The sequence below is a fragment of the Microtus pennsylvanicus genome, chromosome 1 (genome assembly GCF_037038515.1).
Source record: "Microtus pennsylvanicus isolate mMicPen1 chromosome 1, mMicPen1.hap1, whole genome shotgun sequence".
NCBI lineage: Eukaryota > Metazoa > Chordata > Mammalia > Rodentia > Cricetidae > Microtus > Microtus pennsylvanicus.
This window is the reverse complement of record NC_134579.1, coordinates 208,740,443-208,760,654: the sequence shown is the minus strand read 5'-3', so window position 1 is coordinate 208,760,654 and position 20,212 is coordinate 208,740,443. Positions and strand designations below refer to the sequence as shown.

Below are 20,212 nucleotides of genomic sequence, written 5' to 3'. Positions count from 1 at the left end.
CTCAAATAATTTTCAGGGAATCCTCCCATTCCCTAAGCACGGTGGGCTGGGCAGAGGCCTTTCCATCTTAGCGCACAGTAGTCTCCTTTCATGAACAGACATGCTTCACGGCTCGTCCGTCCCTCGAGATAACACTGTCTAAAGGTCAAACAAGGAACAAGCTAGGGAAGCTCTTATTACCTTTACTAACTCCCAGGATTCACTAGTAAAGGCAGGGGTGGTGGTGTCCACCTACAATCCTCACATAGGGAGGCTCACACAGTATGAACCTGAGTTCAAAGCCAGCCTGAGGTATATAGCAAGCTGCAGGCCAGCCTGGGAAACATAGTGAAAACCCGTCTCAGGAAAACAGAGCAGAAATTCTCCATTGAAAGATGCTGAAATATTTCCCAGCATTTTTATATAAATCTCATAACAAGATCTTCTCATTCTTAAGCATGGAAAAAAATCTGAAGAACTGCAATGTCTAGTCTTTAATCAGACTCTAGTGAGGAGACAGCTAAAGGAGGTTGTGTGCATAGTATACATGTAATCATGTGTGTGCATACGTGTGTGTGCATGTGCAGTGGATATGTGCAATGTTCATATGTATTTACATGCACACGGTGGCCAGAGGTTAAAGTTCAATGTCTTCCTTAATTGTTCTTCGCCTTAGTTTTTGAGACAGGGTCTCATACCAAACCTAAAGCTCTCTAATTTGGCAAACCTGGCTGGACAGTGAGCCCCAGGGACAGACAGACACCCCTCCCAAGTCTCCACCCACCCCAGCACTGGGATTAGAAACACAGGCCACCATGCTCAGTTTTCACACAGGTGCCGGGGACTCAAACCCAGGTCCTCTTGCTTGCACGGCAAATACTTTACTGACTGAGCCGTCTTACTAACTAAGCAGAAACAGCAAGTTTCCCTTCTGAGAAATGGTTTCAATTAGATGATTTCTAAAGTATCTGCTGCTCCAGACTGCATGCTAACACACGGGATTCATTCGAAAACTACACAGGATCATCATGACTTGGGCCCAAAGCCTCTTCTATATGTATCTGTGAACAAGACACATTCTCTCTTAATATCATAGCTGCTTACAGCTACAATATCTGTAGTGGCATAGGCCGTACACAGGTAGCCGCAGTCTATAAGTTACAATGTGGAATTATTCAAAACTGTTCCATGCACTCCATGAGTGTGCAAAGGGCTTCCTTTAGACGATGGGAAATTTCACAAGGTGTTATTTAACGCTGATGGTAGCAGATGTGTGCACCCACCCGCTGACTGATTCACTGAAAACGTCTGGTATTAGTTGTTGACTCAGTACAATCCAAGCTTTAGTGAATTCTCTAACTAATCGGATTTATCAGGCCACCATAATTCAGGCAGCTTTTCAAAACATACCACAATGCAATGACATCTCTCCTCCACACACATCAAGACTCCAGAACATAAAATGTTTCCAGACCAAACACTTACTAGACTCACTACAGCCAGACAGAATGACATCCCTAAAAAAAAAAAAAAAAATTAAGATAGATAATCTTAAAACTCCAAGAGCATAGGCTGCTGAAGTCGAAGCAAGCAAACTCTCTCATGCCCATGTCGTTTACAAAATGGATCATCACTGAAGAGGTAAGAAGGCTTCTTACTACAAAGCACATGTTCCTAAGAGGCCAACACTGTTTCTAAATGTCTCTCACTATCGATATATTATATTAACACACAGACTCTCTCCTGTAGGGACCAGATGTATTAAAAAGTTTCTGTTAAACTACAAATCAACCATCCGCACCAGCACTCTGCTGATCCTTGCCTACACAGCCTATTGCTGAGGTGATGTGATGGCCAGTCTTAGGTAGAGTAGTAAGCTATCCCTATCCTCATTTTACATCCTGCCTTCATTACATCCTGCTTCAATTCTTTCCTGGATGTTTCAATGTCTTTAGTCCTGAGAACTTAAAATGTACAGTATCCAGTCCTAAGATCACAGAAAATAACCTAATCTTTCCATCTAATTACTCATCATTGGTTTATAACACACACACACACACACACACACACACACACACACACACACACTTCCTTACTCAGGCTGGGTGGTAGCTGTCTGCCATGTAGACCCGTTCCAACAGCAGTAGACAGAATAGCAGGCTGCAGATTCGCCCCTCTCCCCTATATAGAGATGGTCCCCGTTCACTTTCTGACACTCCACAGATGCACAAAAACACTGATTTTCACGGTTTAAACCCTCCCTAAAGATCGCTTAGCTCACTGTGACTTCCTGCACACCAAAGTCACAAATTAAGGAATGAAAGCCAAAGGGTAGACAGATGGCTCTGTCAGTAAAGTGTCTGCTACACACCATGAGGGCCTGAGTTCCACACCTGGAACCAGCATTAAAAAAATAAATAAATAAAAATCCAGGTGTGGAACATCCTGGTCATCCAGCCTAGAAAAAATATCAGTAAGTAAGGCAATAAAAATATCATGTTTCCAAGAAGCAAGGGGGAACATGACTGAGGAAGAGACCCAAGTTGGAGATCCTGTCACCAAACATACACACACAAGTGTGCACACAAACATATGCATGCATACATGATCACACATGTGCAGACACTCAGAAATGAAAACCAGAGAGAATATAAAGTTTGCTTCAAGCCTGCACAGCTACTCTTTCCAAAGTTCCCCAGAAACTAGAGATCCAGTCTTGTCCTTGGTGGGCTACCCCACCTTATTACTTCTGACTACTGACGACGAAAGGACAAGAACAGTTCAAACACACACACACACACAGAGAGAGAGAGAGAGAGAGAGAGAGAGAGAGAGAGAGAGAGAGAGAGAGAGAGAGAGAGAGAGAGGCTTTCAAATAGTTCAGGTCACCCTTCACTTTCCATCAGAGTGGATAATAGTAAAGGCCCCAATAAAAATCACCTGTCCCAAAACATCTTTAAACATACCCACCACTCTGTACAGACAGCATGGCCAAACACATACACACAGCGTGCACACAGACATATGCATGCTGGCCAGCTTTCTATTAACTTGACACAAGTTCGAGTCACCCAAGAAAGCGGGGAACTCAGCTGAGAGAATGGCTTCATCAGATTACCCTGGACGCAAGTCTGCGGGCTATTCCCTTGATTGATTTCTAGGAGAAAGCCCAACCCACTGTGAGCGGTTCCACTGCTGCACAGGTGGTCCTGGGTTGTATAGGAAAAACAAGCTGAACAAACCACAGGGAGCAAGCCAGTAAGCAGCACTCCTCCATGGCCTCTGCTTCAGTTCCTGCCTCCAGGCTCCTGCTTGGGCACCTGCCCTGACCTCCCTGAGTGATACAGTGTGACAGGGAAACACTGCTTCCTCCTGAAGGAGGCTGTGGCCGAGGTGTTAGATCCCAGCAGTGGAGAAGCAAACTAGGGCATCTGTCACGGGAAAGTCAGTGCATAAATACAGCTTTGCGAAACCACGAAGATTTTCCAGAGCGGAAACAGAGAATGGGCGAGTTGAAGGAAAATATCTTGGTTTCTGACTCAGCAACATTCATCAGGGAATGAACTCACAGAGTGGTACCCATTCCAGAAGGCTCAACGCCACCCTTATTCATGTTGACATCTTCATTTCTTTTTAGAACTTTTTAGCAGTTCTTTGAAGGTCTCACATGACCCATTTTTACTGTATTCACCCTCCCTTCCCCGATTCCTCCGAGATCTGACCCTGCTTTCCTCCCCACCTGGCCCTTTAAAATCAGCATCAAGTCCAATCTGTGTCCCCCAAACAGTCTTGGGTGTGTGGCCATCCACAGCAAGTGGGCTAGGCCTACCAGGGGCCACTCTCTTAAGAAACCCGAGTCTCTCTCTGCTAGACACTATCAATTGCCCATAGCTCCTCGGGGAGAGACTTAGGGTTGATATTGTGGAAGTGACCACCCAACCAAAAGCAACCTCCCAATCCAGTGCAATCCCCATCGTCATGTGACCCCTCAACCCACATGCGTTCTTCCTCCATTTCAATTTGCATCCACAAACACCCTCTTTTCTTTCGAAAATATTTCCACTTTGAATTCTGTGTCTGTGGGTGGGTTTGTGCACATGAATATAGTGCCCGTGGAGTCCAGGAAAAGGAGTCTAAACCCCTGGAGCTACAGTGGCAGGTAGTTGTGAGCCACAGAGCATGGATGCTGGGAACCTAACTGAGCTCCTCTGTAAGAGCCACAAATGCTGGGCTGCTAACTGAGAAGCCATCTATACAGACTACACACCCTCTTTTGCTTTGGTTGGTTCGGCTGAACAGGATTTCTCTGTGTAGCCCTGGTTGTCTTGGAATTGGCTCTGTAGACCAACCTGGCCTTAAATTCAGAGACCCACCTGTCTCTGCCTCCCGAGTGCTGGAAAGGCGTGCACTACCATGCCCAGCTTGCACACACTCTTCTCAAAGCCCATGATTTTAATAAGTCTCGGTTGCCCAGAATGTGAGCACAGGTGTGGCTATTACTCTGCCAATCAGCCAACTGATTGGGCACAAAGCTGAAAGAGAAAATGAATGAGAAAAGCCTGGTGCCCTAGGGCAGAAAACAGAGGGAATCTCTCAAGAGCTGTGTCACTTGCCCTCTGGAAGAAATGGGCTTTAAAGGTTAAGATGACTTGCCAATTCTAGACTAGAATCTAGATCTACAGATGCCCAGGATAGGACACTGCTACTGCTCCATGCTTGGAAACATTGGGAATTCTGCATTTTAATCACAACGCTCTATTACTGCTAAGACCCATTTAGAGACTCAAAAACTCAGGACTCAGTGGATAAACCATGAAGATGTGAGTTCAATCTTCTGGACCCATGCTAAAGAAAAAAGAAGGGGTTCTGCATAGCCACACACCCAGGTGAGCCTATAATCTCAATGCAGTGTTGGCAGAGATGGGGGGCCCTGGGTGCCTAGTGACCAGCCAGTCTAGTTGAATTGGCAAGCTCCAGGTTCAGTGAGAGACCTTGAAGGAAGGCATTCAGCATCAACCTGTCTTCCACGTGCATGTATACATATGTGTTCTCTACCGCACAAGTAAACAAACGCATACATGCACACACAAAAAATGTTTAGATTTGACCAAGGCTCGCTCACCTTTTGTCGAGACGGAATCCTGTTGGAATATCTTCAATAAGAATTTCAACCAGCGCGTCACACAAAGCGACGCCGCCGTTTTATCAGCATTTTTCAAAGCCTGGGGCTCCACCTGGAAAGAACACACCGGTAAAATAAACAATGGTCCCTATGTGATGGGAAGTTACCCGCAATGAAACAGCACAGGGCGCTAGAGCAACGGGCACAAACCATACAAGGGCAAAGAGCCCAAGACGGTCACAGGGAGGGCCCTGCTTGGGCTTGACGGTCATAGGGAGGACCACAAAGGGCAAGAAAGACAACAAACCCAAGAAAGAAGCAGATGACAGCGAAGAAAAGACAAGAAGAAAGGGGCTGGTTCTGCCTGGTTTCTTGCTTATTTGCCAGCATTTGTTTTTGTTTTGCTTTTCTGCGACACAGGATGACCTTCGCCTCCTTATCCTGCGGCCTCCACCTCCTGACTTCTGAGCCCACAAGTGTGCACCACCACACCTGGTTTATGTGGTAAAACCCAGGGCTTGCTTTGTGCAGGTGAGGCAGGCGCTCTGCAAACTGAGTCCCAGCCTCTGGGTCCCAGACCTCTATCTCCGCAGGCCCAAGTCTCTGCAGCACCCAGTGTCAGTGAGTCTGTGAGGAAGCTACGGCAGTCTTCCTTCACCTTGAGGAGATCCCACAGTGCACAATGCTGAACAAGAATGAAACCCTGAATTTTTAAAGTGATATTAAATAATGCGGCCAAACCTCATCATTCTGCTTTACGGCCACTAGAATCCTGAGCTCTCGCCACTGGAAGGAGCGAGGAGCGAATCTGTTAGCTGGTTCACAAACCGCTTACAAAGAACCTTCATGAAGCGGTCTCCTTCCACATGATAAGTAATAGTAACACTTGAAGGTACCACGTACAGATGACACATTTGGAAAGCCAGGCCCTGACTGAAAAGAAACCTGATAACCCAACACCAGGAAATCAGGAAATCCGATTAACACTGCAGCTCAGATTCTGTCACCTCATCTACAAACCTCATAAACGGAAACCAAGGGGGCCAGTCCCCAACAAGACAGGGAGGGGGAAGGGAGTGTGCTGGCCAGGGCCCCAGCCCACAGGGCTCAAGACAGGAAGGGTCTGCTGCTATTTGCCTCAACCATCTGTGGCTGGGCAATTTATACTCAACATTCTGTCATACTACAAAATCCAACTTTCAAAGTTTAGGCGGCTTTCATCACGATCCCTGACTCACTTAGAATGGGCACACTCACTAGGCGATTTCAGAACGGTGTGGACCCAGGTGTCAATCCCCAGGTCCCCAGCTGACGTGGATGAACAGTCCGGGTGTCATTTTTCTGTAGGATTTCATCCTCCCTGGCCTCTCTCATCAAGCCCATTTCCCCTCCACAGTTCTGGTCGCTTCCTCCTCGTCTGTCCTCAGATCCTCTTGTTACCTCCTCAGATCACAGTGCTAGAAGGGACCTTTCCATCAGCCTTGCCTCTCCAAACACACTCCAGACCATCCCCAGAGGGATTTGCTGGTGTACAAATCTGGCCTCTCTCTCCTCCGCCTAAGTTTAAGCAGTGGCTTCGGGCATTGCTTCGTGTGACTCATTGCTGAGCACCTGAAGTTCTCGTAGGCAGCTCATGTTTGGGAGCGAACAGTGTGACGAGATCGGCAGTACGCTCAATCCCTGTTAGACGCTGAAGGAGAACTGTGTGTACCAGGTTTCTCCCCGACCCGCAAAGCCCTGCTTTGCTTTATTCCGAGGGATGAATGTGATAAAAATACACAGAACGCCCGCACAGTGGCATCTCTCAGTCACTGCTCCAGCTTCTCTGATTTCTGTCCCAAAGTTTGCAAAGTGCTCTTACACACGTGAGCGCCTGTGAACCTTCTAATAACGGAAACTTCTGAGAGGGCCCCAAAGGAAGAACCAAGGTTGTGAACCAGAGGGCTCGGCCCAGGCTACCTCCCGTGTGCCTTTCTGTCATGATTTCTGGCTTCTCTCTAGAAATTGATACGGGATGGAATAAAAACCTGTCTTCCCTATGGTAGATCCAATCCATCCAGATATCCATCCCATCCATGTGTATCCTCTGCCTTTTAGCACACTTCAGGAGTGTGTGTACAGAGGCCAGATTCCACCCACTACGGCCGACTCCATAGGACTTTAGCTCACTTCACAGCCTGGACTTGCCTTAAACTGGTAATTCATACCCCATTCGCGCATGCCGTTTTAAGACAGTTTATGATTTCAAAATGTCTCTGCTAAGCCAACGACAGAAAGTGTAGAATGCCTGCTGTTCTTACAGGGACTTGGACAGACAGCGACAACCCAGAAGCCAGGAAAGCTGAGCGCTCACAACGGCGATGCCTCTGCAGAAGCCTATTGACTTGGACGCGTCCCTGGCACTCAGCTTCTTTACTCACAAAATGACAGAATGGTCCCTATTATCTTTAATGTTACTTCACCATGAGGAACCCCACGAGACACAGGATTCCATTTAACCAGACAGACACAGTGCCATCTACCACGTATATACTTCATAGCACAATTTCACAAGTTTTTGAGATGATCCCTGTATTTCTTGCAGCTTGAACAAATGCTACAGATTATCCCACAGACTGATGTTCTAACTACACATCTGGAGCGTTTGTTCAGAGCCATACAGCAAACTGTCCATGCATCAAAACTGTGCACATATGAGTAGATGAGGATGCTCGATGACCCTACTGGGGCACTCTTTCTCCCGTCTCTTCTGTGCTGTCACTCTGAGGTGACAACCTCTTCCATGAACGCTAATCCCATTCACTGGCCCATGTTTACAGAAGCAAAGCTCCTCGTGGCCTTTCTTCCAAGTCCTGCACCAAATCTCTCTCCAGATCCTGATTAGATGCAAACTTTGGTGCCTGGAAAGGAGGTTGGCTGAGAACAGCCACGTGATACAAGGCTGCCGCCTACCCGTGGATCCTCTCATGGATCCTTCCTTGTCATCAGAGACATATGCCTAAGTGGGACAGCCAGACATCAAAGCTGAATAAAGCACATTTTTATATACTTAACACACACACACACATGAAAAAAAACTGTCCTGTTTCTTTGTGGAGCTTATTAAATACATATATCTTTCTTTTCTCATTTATCCAGGCCCTTCATCGTTCCCATTGATTTGTGGTGAATACAGAAGTAGACGGGCTTGGGGAATAGTGATCCACAATATACTATTGAGTGAATTACAAAAGGAATCCTTTTCCAGTGTGGAAGAGCACCCAGGGGCTTGGCAAATTGAGTATGAATTGATTGTTGACTCTGCTCGCCTGTTGGTCAGGTTGACCTGTACAGTAAACACCCAGGGCTGTGCGAGGTGACAAAAACCGCAGACTTAAAAGTGTGTCCTGGTACAGACACTGACAACTGGAGGAGGAAGGCTTCTGCTCTGCCAGGAGACATAGGAAACACAGCTTCCTTGGACGGGAGATTTGACTGACACATGAGGGGATGTGTGGGTGCCCGGCAGATGGAGAAGGGGAGTAGGAACGGAGTAAGCAGAATGTGGGTTCCTTCTAGACAATGGCCTGGAAGTGACACGCTATGGTGTGACGTGTTTGGAGCAGACAGTGTGCCTGCTCTCCTCAGAGGGAAGAGAGGAGGGAGAGGCAAGGACGGCAGGGCCTCGTTATCCAGGACCTGACGTGGTCTGGGTCTGCTGGCAGGCTTCCACTCCGCAGCTCCGGCTCATCTTGAACTCACACGGACTCCTGCCACCTCCCCAGTGCTGGGAGCAGGAGCTAAAGGTGTGGGCCACAGTGTCGCTCCTGTTAGTGTCTTCAGGTTTGCTTTTACTACGGAGCCCAGGCAGACCTACAGCAAGGCATCCTCCTGCCTCAGGTTCCTGAGTGCTGAGACCACAGGATGCCCCACACTTGTGTGTCTTCTATGGGACGCTAAAGGTGGAGACTTGGGCCCTGTGGGAGCTTGCTTGGGTACAGTAACAAACTCTATTTTAGATATACCTCACCATTATTTATTATTTTACATTTATCCATCAGAAAAGACCTTCACCACTCTAAAGCAACACATTTCACTTTCCCTTCAACTGAGTAGGGAAAAATCCAATGATATGGGAAAGTCCTTTTTGAATTCTTAATATTGGACCTTTTGAGTGGGTTTTTATTTTGACAAGATAAGCTTCTTTAAAAACCATTTTCCTTTTTAAAGTGTGTGTGAGTGAGTGTGTGTGTGTGTGTGTGTGTGTGTATAGGAGGGGGAGGAGGAGTTCAGAGGGATATCAGGTCATCTAGAGATTGAGTTACAGGCAGTTGTGAGCTGTCCTAAGAATTGAACTCGGGTCCTCTGCAAGAACAGTATGTGTACTCTTAACCACCGAGCCACCTCTCCAGTTGCTCCCCATCCCCCCAACACTGTTTTTGGAGAAGGACTTGAGACAAGGTTTCACTATGTAGCCTTTTACCGCCTCGAACTCAGGTCTACCGGGATTAAATGAGCGCACCACCATGCCTGGCTAAAACTACAATTTAAAGATTAAAGAAAGAGAAAGGGAAGAGAGAGAAAAGGGAGAGAGAATATCAGTGAAAGTAGCTCAAACGGTCACCTGCACTCGGGTAGTATTAGCTACACAAACGTAAGAGGAGCAGGTGGCACTCTTTACGCCCAACACATGATCTGCACCTGTAAGAAAGTTGGAAGGCATTTCAAAAAAGCTCCTAGAGACACTGTATTTTCAATCTTGAATTGGAGGCGTCGGGTGTTATCTGTCAAATGAGGACCGCAGCGGAATTTGGGAAACAGAAGATAGAAGGTGTGAATTGCCCCCAGAAGGGAACCTCGGACTTTCACACCGGGAGTGTGTACTTGTAGCACACCAAGGCGGCCTGGGAATGTCACCTAGCGGCCTGCGGAGAACCAACAGCAGGAAAACCAACCCTGAATGGAATTATCTTCGCGATCAAGCTTCCCCACCCATAATATAAAGTTACCCTATTTTTCATTTTTTTTTAAAGTAAGGAGAGCCATGGAAGCGCGTCCATATTAAGTGTCCGGTCTCGGAGATAAAAACCCCTCGCGGAATCCTACTCGCACACTTTGCTGCTGGAAGAATGGGCCCTTTTCTTTCTGAACTGTTTGTGGTAAATACGATCCATCAGGGACACAATGTTGTCGGCTTTCACAGAAACTTGGCACCGCGGCCGGCGGGGAGCCGCGCTAGTCTGGGTGGTCGCCGGGCGAGCGATCTTCGGTCCCCTCCCGGATAGCCAAGCCGGGGACGTTCACCTGCTCCCCGCTGCGCCCTTCTCCTCTGGGCGCAAAGAGTTGGGCACTGGTGGGGATGAACGGCTCCATCACCTCCAAACCTGGATGGCACAGCTGGATCCTATGTAGCCGCGCCGCGCGTGGGGGCGGGGCAGGACGTAGCTTTGGAGTCCTTCGGAAAGGAATCACTCCCAGAGCCAGGCTGGATGCGAGAGAACGCAAAGGCGCTGAGAGCTGCCAGCCGCCGGGAGTAAAGTGACCCCGCCGCGCCCCTGATCACCGCCAAAGCTGGGGCGAAGAAAGGGCGAGCCTGGCCCACTGGCAAAGGCTAGGGCAGTTCTGCGGGACGCCCCGGGGCAGGGAACCCACGCGAGACGCCCCGGCCGCGCAGCGGCGCCCTCGCCCGCGTCCCCGCTTGCGTCGCCCTTACCTCGATCCAAGTCCCTCTCGAGCCCCGCTCTGCGCCCCTGAGCGAGGCCCCGCGGGGACACCGGGCGCACTCCAGGAAGTTTTCTCCGTCACTTTGTTCTCAGCTCGCTGAGCCTAGGGAGGTCAAGGCTGCCCCAGCTCCGCACAGCTCCAGCGAGGCCGGATCCGCGGCCACACCTTTCTACGCGCTGCTCGGCCCGCCCCGCCCTGCCCGGATACGCCCATGACACGCCCCGCCCCTCAGGAACACGCCCCCACTCCCACCCCTAGCCCGGACCCCTTTGCTTTCTGGTCTGGTTCCATCCGCACATTATGTCCCCACTAACCAAAAACAACTCACAACTTGGAGTCCGCTGAGCCAGCCAGTCTCTGTGGCCCAGACCGCAAACTGCGAAGCACGCGCGATCCTGCCCCTTCCCCCCAGAGTGTGCAGCCAAGACGTTCCCTCGGGTCCAACCCAGAAGTCAGAAGCAAAGGACTTCGCGGTAGCACACCCATCTTCTTCCCTTCGGAGAGATGATGGGTGTGACAGCTGAAAGGGGGAGGGCAGTGTTGAGTTGGGCCACCCAGAGTCCTACAGGGCTTGGGACTTGCAGGGCTTATTAGTAAACCTGAGTGATCTGGAGGGCCCACGTGAGAGGAAGGTACCTGGCAGTCTGGGACCATCATCATCTCCCGGTGACCCGAAGTCTCCCCCTCAGGGAGGAGAGGTAAGGGATACGGATGTGGTCGATTTGTGGAAGAAAACCTTTCCCTGGGGAGAAGTCTACCTACTCCTTATAGCACCACAAACAAACCGAAGTAGAATTCCATCAAAGTCCAATTTGGGGAACCGAGTTTACTGGGCTTATTTACAGAGCATAGGTGAGTGTGGGGGACCCCTAAACAATCTCACCCCAGCATGGACTACTCATAGTTGTGTATTTGGAAGCCCCCTTAGTGAACCTTCCTCAGCCTATATAATCTGGCAATTCTGAAGACAGTCCATTCTCCGAAGGGTGCTGGAGGGAGTGGTTGGAATCTCAAGTGAAGGGCCAAAGACCCTCTCCACCCAGTCCTGTAAGGGAACATCAACAGCCAACAGGCTTGATCTTGGGGGGTCACTGCTGCTTTGTTACTATGGTTCCTCAAAATATAGGCGCCAATGCAAGACTAGCTGCTGGGGATCTTCACAGCAAATGGACATGGAACTAAACGGGAAGGGGAGTGTGCATGTGTGCGCATGCGCATGCGAGCGGAGCGATGCCTGGGTGGCAAATAATACTCATCTTGCATAGGAGCCAGGTTTCCATTCCCAACATCCACATAGTAGGTCACAATCACTTATAACTCCAGATTCTGGGAATCCAACTCCCTCCTCTGACCTCAGAGAACACCCGGCATACATAAAGGCAAAACACATACACACACACACACACACACACACACACACAAATCTTTTTTTTTTTTCAATTTAAATGTGAAGGGAGCTGGGGAGAGAGCCCGATGACCCCACATGAAGAAGAGCAGAGAGTACCACCCTAACCCGACGTCTACAATCGTAAGTTCTGTGGGTTCACTATGTATATGTACCACACACACAATAAACAGTGTTGTGAATTACTTTAACTAAGCAAAGATGTGCTACATTTGTTTATGCTGCATTTATTTAACAATGTAAAGATATGTTGCCTTGCCAGCCTAAGACACCTTATTGGTCTCAGAAAAAGCTGAATGGCCAATAGCTAGGCAGAAGAGGGCCGGGCTGGTGGGCAGAGAGAATAAATCGGAGGAGGGAATCTAGGCTTGGAGAGAATAAGAAAAGGAGAAAGAAAGGCAGGTGCCTGGGACCACCCACGCAGCTGCCAGCTAACTGGACACAGAGCAGGGCATGCAGAATAAGAGGTAAAAAGGCGCAAGGCAAAAACATAGATGCAGAGAAGCAGGTTAGGTTAAGTTGCACGAGCTAGAGGGACAAGCATAAAATTAGGCACTCATAATTAAAAAGTCTTTGTGTCATGATTTGGGAGCTGGTTCTGGCCTGATACTATACATACACACATATGTATGTATATACATATACACACACACACATTTTCTGATTATGAAAGTAATGTGTCTATTGCACAAACTTAGAAAAGTGCCGAAGGCTCAAATGCTTCCAAGCACCTTCTTGATGAGCAGGCACGTTAGTTTTTTGTTGCATGACCCAACACATGACAAGAAACAGTTTAAGACAGGATGAATGTATTTGGGGTCATGGTTTGAAGGTATAGTCTACAATGTCCAATGTAGGGCACAGTGGACCTACTCATGGATGCGCAGTGGAACTGGGAAACTGTTCATATCTCAGCAAACCAGGAAGCAGAGAGCTAGAAATATGGCTGCCTTCCAGCTTCTTTGGTCCCCTGTCGGTGGGGTGGTGCCACGATCAAGGTGGGTCTTGAAACCCTCAGCCTCTCTGGGAACGCCTTCACAGACACACAGAGACAAGGGTCTTCTTGTCGGGCGGTGGTGGCACACGCCTTTAATCCCAGCACTCAGGAGGCAGAGACAAGCGGATCTTTGTGAGTTCGAGGCCAATCTGGTCTACCAGAGCTAGTTCCAGGACAGGCTCCAAAGCTATAGAGAAACCCTGCCTTGAAAAACAAAACAAAACAAAAACATAAAAAAACAAACAAAAACGTGGGTCTTCTAGAAGATTCTAAATCTATTTAGCACTAACAGTGAAGATTGACTACCACACCACATAACCAGAGTCTGGGCCCAATCTCATGCATATGAATCTGGGCTTGATAAAGAGAGAGGAGCCATGGGCTGGAGAGATGGCTCAGAGGTTAAGAGCATTGCCTGCTCTTCCAAAGGTCCTGAGTTCAATTCCCAGCAAATACATGGTGATTTACAGCCATCTGTAATGAGGTCTGGTGGCATACATTAATAAATCCTAAAAGAGAGAAAAAAAGAAAGAAAAGAAAAGGAAGTTCTGAGTTTCTGGTTTCTAAGGAGGCTTCCAGTCATGAGAACTGACTAGTAAGAAGGAAAACCAGGAGAAAATAGAGCTAGCAGGTGCCAGGACTCAGCAGATGAGTATCCTCAGAACTCCTGGGCTAGAAGGGGCCCTGTTGGAACAGTCACATTTGAGCTAAGTCCTGAGCGACTGGCTGAGAAGTGGGTCTCTCCAGATAGAGGACCCTGAGGCTCTCCAGTGTGGGAGAAACAGCTAGGACACTCTGAAGGAGGGCACTCAGTTCAGATTGACAGGAGATAAAGACAGAGAAGCATGCAAAAGTCAGCTACACATGGACATACAGATGTGAAGAACTTCATCTTAATTCATCAACGAAGGCCATCCCCAATCAGCTGCCAGTTGGAGGGTACATTCAAGAAGCATCTACTTGAGAGACTATTGGGAAACTAGACCACACCAGTGCTCAGGACAGAGTTGAAATTGGATACTTAGGGAATAACAGGCGTGCAGAAATTATGTCTAGCCAACACCTGACTGCTGGGCCCTAGAAAGATACTGTGAAATGAAGAGAAATAGAGAAAAATGAAGGGAGGTGAGCACAGAGAACTGGAAAAGGGCCAAGGAGGAGAGAGAACTGGGAAGTGGTACTGATGCTATTATCTTTACCATCAGCTCACCAGCTTGCTCATAGAACAAAAGCAAGACCATCTGCTCTCAGTGACAACCTCACATTTCCATGCTGGCAGAGGGAAGGACAGCGTGAAGGTTTAAAAAGGCTGGCCCACTTTCCTCAGCACCTTTCTCATTCACAGCCATCAAGGTATCCAAGCCACTTGGTTACATGGCCTTTTGGCTCTCTAATCCCGCCATTCTGGCATCTTCTCTTACAGACCCGTAATGCTTAACTTACACAGATCCTAGGGAAGGGGTCAGTGCCAATGCACTCTCTTATCTCCAGTAACTCAGAACAATTTCTGACACACAGGATGTACTTTTAAAAAATTGCAGAATGAATTGTGTTCCTAACCTGTTCAAGCTGAGGTCAAGCACAGTGGTACACATCCATAATCCAAGTACTTGAGACAGGAGGATAGAGAGTAAAATGTAGCCAGCCTGGGCTACATTAGCAAGACTCTATTGAGAGGAATGGGGAGAGAAGAGGTAGAACACAGAGGGAGGAGGGAAATTTAAAAAAAAAAATAAGCTTCCGGTCGCTGCTCATTACTTTGTTGGACTTTTTGATCACAGGACACCGAGCCAATAAACAAACAATCCTTCCCTCAACTCCAGGGCCAAGAGCTTCCGTACAACCCTTTTCTCACTTCTGGGAGGTCGAGGGACAGGCTTTTTATCCCATTCCTTCCTTTCACTGCACCTGAAATGTCTGTCTGCCATGTAAACCCTCGGCCTCAGCCTGAGCATTATCAACACATAAGGAACACACACAGTGGTAACCCCATAGAAAATGACTGAATTCAATTCCTTCACACACACACACACACACAGAGCGGTAATCTCATAGAAAATGACTGAATTCAATTCCTTCACACACACACACACACACACACACAGCGGTAATCTCATAGATAATGACTGAATTCAATTCCTTCACACACACACACACACACAGAGAGAGAGAGAGAGAGAACGGTAATCTCATAGAAAATGACTGAATTCAATTCCTTCACACACACACACACAGAGCAGTAATCTCATAGAAAATGACTGAATTCAATTCCTTCACACACACACACACACACACACACACAAACACACACACAGTGGTAACCCCATAGAAAATGACTGAGCTGAATTCTCCTGGGAACTCAGATGTAATCTGATGGCAGTTTATAGAAGACACCAGGATCCCTCTGATGGCTCCTCCTATTAAGATATGTTTTTCCAGGGCAGATGAGGCGGTTCCATGGGTAGAGGTGATTTCTGCCGAGCCTGACAGCCAGAGTTCAATCCCCAAGACTCATGGTAGAGGGAGAGAGCAACTCCAGAAAGTTCCCAAGCCTCCACACACATGCACACATACTCATCAATCAATCAATTTTAAAGTGCTTTTCCACCTCTTGATGCTAACAACACTCACAGGCTAGCATGCAGGATCCCAGTGTAATGATTTTTTATTTCTATTTTAATAAATAAAGCTTACATGAAGAGCAGAATGCAAAGCTAGGCCACTAGAGGCCAGGCAGTGTGGCACACACCTTTAATCCCAAGACTCAGAAGACAGATGGATCTCTGTGAGTTCAAGGCTACCCTGGGCTACTCAAGATCAGTCCAGAAACAGATCCAGGTGGTGGTGACTCACACCTTTAATCCCGATGTTTGGGAGTCACACGCTTTAATCCCAGCACTAGGGAGGTGGAGACAGAAGCGATATGGCTGGGTGGAGAGAGGAATATAAAGGGGAAGAGACAGGAACTCACAGAAGTGTGGAGGTGGAGGATTCCTGAAGACAGGATACTGCCCTTTCTATCTGAAGATTTGGTAAAGGTTAAAGGTCTCTCTAGTGGTTGGTTGCTTTGTTTTTCTGTTCTTCATCTTGAACCCCAATGTCTGTCTCTGGGTTTTTATTATTCATGATACACCCCAGGATTTAGAAAGTGGGCAACAGCTGCACTCCTCCAACCCAGCCATGTGTCGGGCACAGCTGGGCATCTCTGCCAGTGGATCAAGTTGATTCTTCAGGAGTTGAGATTTGTGGAGGGCAGCCTCTCCCTTCTGATGAACAGTGGCTAAGTGCAAATGGACCTCTCCTGGCCACTTGGGAGCCTGAATGGGTCTCTTCACTGTTTCCAGTTCCTACAAGAAAAAAAGATGAATGCTTGTTTGGTGTCCCAAAGAAGCTGATGTAGCCCCAAGTCTGTTTTGCCTTCCTTTGCCTGCAGACTACTTGTGTGTGCATGTATGGTGTGTAGTTGGGCGGTATGGCCAGGTGTTTGTGAATTAGTGCACGGTGCAGGGTTCTCTTTTTGTTCTGTGGCACGTATTTTAGCGGCTTCCCTCCCAGCTGACAGGACACTAGAATCTCATTTATACATCCTTCATAGGCTACTGAAAATAGAAGTACCTTTTGGTATCACCACACGTGAAGAAAGGCCCGTGCTTTGTCCCAGGTATGCCTGGACAGTGTGACACAGCACTGTCTTCTTCCACAAGCTCCATGCTCAGAAACTATACAACCATTTATTTTAAAAAAGCTCACAATGATTCAAATACATTTATGATTTGTATTAGGCTACGTTCATAGCTATTCTGGGGAACACGTAGCCTAAAGGCTACAGGTTGAACACACCTGAGGCTCTAGATCATTCCTGGCTCAGAGTCCAATTTTAAACCTTATTAGTGCCACAGAGAATCCTCTCTAGCCAGGGCCAGGACCATCCCTAGCCCATCCCTGACTGGAAAACATCCCCAGGCATCTGAAAGAACCAGCAGACCTCAGTAGCCCCAGGAAAAAAGCATGTCATTCTTAAGTTGTAGGTGGGCGAAGCTTTTTGTTGTTTGGTTTTGGATTCTTGAGACAGTGCCTCACTGACCTAAGTAGCCTAAGCTGACCTAGAACTCAGTATGTAGCCCAGGCTAGACTTGAACTCACGATCCTCTTGCCTCTGCCTTCAGAGTGCTGGGATTATAAGAGTATATCAGTGACTTCATAAGGAGGCTCTGAATGGAGAAGTGTGAATTACCCATGCATTCGTCAGTCTGGCTTTTAGGCTGTCCAGATACAGAGAGCCGGCATTGACAGACTGACTAGGATTCTCCACCCTCCAAAGTGAAATCTTAGAAAAGGTTACCTATACCAGTGATTACCTAAATGTTGGGAACTCATATTAAGTTTATTACATTTCTAATAATGTATTAAATTAGCCAAATAAACCAATTTTAAAATATAAAAGTTAACATTCCCTGCCTCAAAACCCAGTTTTAATACCTGGGCTGGGAGTGTAGCCCAGCTGGTGGGGTCTGCCTAGCATGTATGAAGGCTTCCGTCTGATTCCCAGCATCTCATATACCAGATGTAATACACACTTCTCATCTCAACATTTGGGAGGTGAGGTAGGTGGAATTGAGAAGCTTAAGGTTAACTTTAGCTATATAGTATTCCAAGCCAGTCTGGGGTCCAGGAGATCACGTCTCAAAAACAAACCACTGAATACCTGGGACAGCACCGTACATCAAAGCTGGCTCACCACCTAGTCACAGCCCCCATCCCGAGACACGCTGAGGTGAAATGTCAGCTGACTCCATGTGAGCACCCCTTCAGTGATGTCTGTTCTCGGTTTTCAGCTTGATCACATCTGGAATTAACCAAAACCCAAGTGGGTGGGCACACCTGTGAGAGATTTTTTTCTTAATTAATCAGTTGAAGCTGGAAGACCCACTTTTAATCCCAATCTTTTGAGATGTGAAGACACACCTTTACTCTGGGCCACACCTTCTGCTGGCAGCTTTTATAACGGACAGGGAAGAAGGAAGCTTGTGCTTGTGCTCAATTCCTTCCCTGGCGTTAGAGCCTACTTCTTCTGAAATCCAGCGTATACTGAAAACCAGCTCAAGCATCCAGCTTCATGGACTAAACTGCTGGATTCTTGGACCTTCTATTGGCAGCCAGCCATTATTGGACTAGCTGGCCCACAGCCATAAGCCATTCTAAAAAAAAAAAAAAATGCTGGTCTACACTCGCAGCCCAGGTATTGAGTTTTGATGCAGGGAATATTAACTTTTACATATATATCCATACACACACACGCACACACACACAATCACTTCTTTTCCTCTAGTGAACTCTGGCTAACTTTTCCTTTTCAGCTCTGAGGCCTTCTCTTCCAATTTGTGGGTCCAGTGGAGCTTGGATTTGCACTTCCTGGAAGCTTTCTCTGGTTGACCTCACCTCAAATCCCTCTGACTCCCTCCCAGTGCTCTCTTAAGATCTGTCATTCCCACTCGGCCCCCATATGTAGCCATTCAGGCTTTCCAGTGTAGAAATGTTGCCTCTTTTTGGTTGGTGGAAGTTCTAGAGTTTGTGCACATTTCTGGACGCTGACAGCGAGGGAGGGAAACAGATTTCCGCTCACCCACAAAGATCAGTGGAGTTGCTATTGAAGTCGAGTGCTGTTGGCATGGGGCCATCTAGTGTACGAATGGGATCTTTGGGAGGAAGCAATTTTGTTTTGTTTTGGTTTGTTTTTTTTTTTTCAAGACAGGGTTTCTCTGTGTAGCCCTGGCTATCCAGAGCTTGCTCTGTAGACAGCCTGGCCTGAACTCAGAGATCCACCTGCCTCTGCCTCTGGAGTGCTGGGATTAAAGGCATGTGCCACCATGCCCAGCTTCCAATTATAATCTTATGTAAGCCACAAAAACTAATACTCTAATGGAGACTTTTAAGTGAAATACTTACTTTTCTATGGGACTGGCTGAAAGGTAAGATTGTATCATGCTGTGTAACCAACAGTGTGGTGGTTTGAATGGCCCCAATGCATGCATGCATGCATTTGAATGTTCAGCCCACAGTTGGTGGAACTCTTTGGGAAGGATTAGGATGTGTGGCCTTGTTGGAGGAAATGTGTGTCACTGGAAGTGACACATGCCATTCTTAGCTGGTCTCTCTCTCTCTCTCTCTCTCTCTCTCTCTCTCGGATCAGGATGTAACACCCTCAGCTGCTGCTCTAGCACCATGCCTGTCTACTTCCGGGCATGAATGGTCATGGACTCACCCTCTGAAACTAAGCAAGCCTCCAATTTAATGTTTCTTTTATAAGTTGCCTTGGTCATAGTGTCTCACAGCAATAGAACAGTAACTAAGGGGGTTGGAGAAATGGCTCAACAGTTAAGAGCACTTGGCTGCCCTTCCAGAGGTTCTGAGTTCAATTCCCAGAGCCCACATGGTGGCTCACAACCATCTATAATGGGATCTGAGGCCCTCTCCTCCAGTGCATGAAGACAGAGAACTCAAATACATGAATAAATAAAATTCAAAAAAAAAAGAAACAGGTAGAGAGTTTCAAAGAGAAAAAGGAGGAAAATGTAGTTGACAGGTAACTCCTTATGTCTCTCCAATGATTTCATTCCCACCTTTGCCTCAGCTCCCAGGATACAAGTTGCTGCTATGCTTGTATCTTTATTAAGATTTTCAGGTGGTTTTAGAACAAGCGTCTTGGCAAACATTTCCCCACATGGAATCACCTACCAAAGGCAGACAACCCACTTTGAACAGATGAGCTGCTCTGGAAGAGACGAAGCCAACACTCAGGACCAGGGGCTGCTTCTCTCCCCTCTTTTCATCCCACACTCAGTCAGTAGTGGCGCCAAAGAGATGCTGACACCACCAAGAAGCCATCAAAAAGTCCAAGCTTTTAGAAAATGTAGTTGGAAGCTTTGTTTTGTTAATTACATTTGGTTTGGTTTGGTTCTTCGAGTTGGGGTGTCATGTAGCCCAGGCTGACCTCTAAGTCACCAAT

At 47.5% G+C, this 20,212-nt stretch overlaps 2 protein-coding genes across 2 annotated transcripts in view; both read right to left on the bottom strand.

Moving 5' to 3' along the window:
• The window catches only part of Tiam2 (TIAM Rac1 associated GEF 2), a 207,184-nt gene extending 196,173 nt beyond the window's left edge, over positions 1–11,011 (bottom strand). The window contains exons 1-2 of the mRNA XM_075950157.1: positions 10,794–11,011; positions 5,102–5,213 (exon numbers count right to left, since the gene is read on the bottom strand). The gene's annotated coding sequence lies outside the window, so the exon portion shown is untranslated. The remainder of the gene's footprint in view (positions 1–5,101; positions 5,214–10,793) is intronic.
• Positions 11,012–16,469: 5,458 nt separating this feature from the next.
• Scaf8 (SR-related CTD associated factor 8) overlaps positions 16,470–20,212 on the bottom strand; it is a 197,046-nt gene continuing 193,303 nt past the window's right edge. The window contains exon 23 of the transcript XR_012908000.1: positions 16,470–16,553. The gene's annotated coding sequence lies outside the window, so the exon portion shown is untranslated. The remainder of the gene's footprint in view (positions 16,554–20,212) is intronic.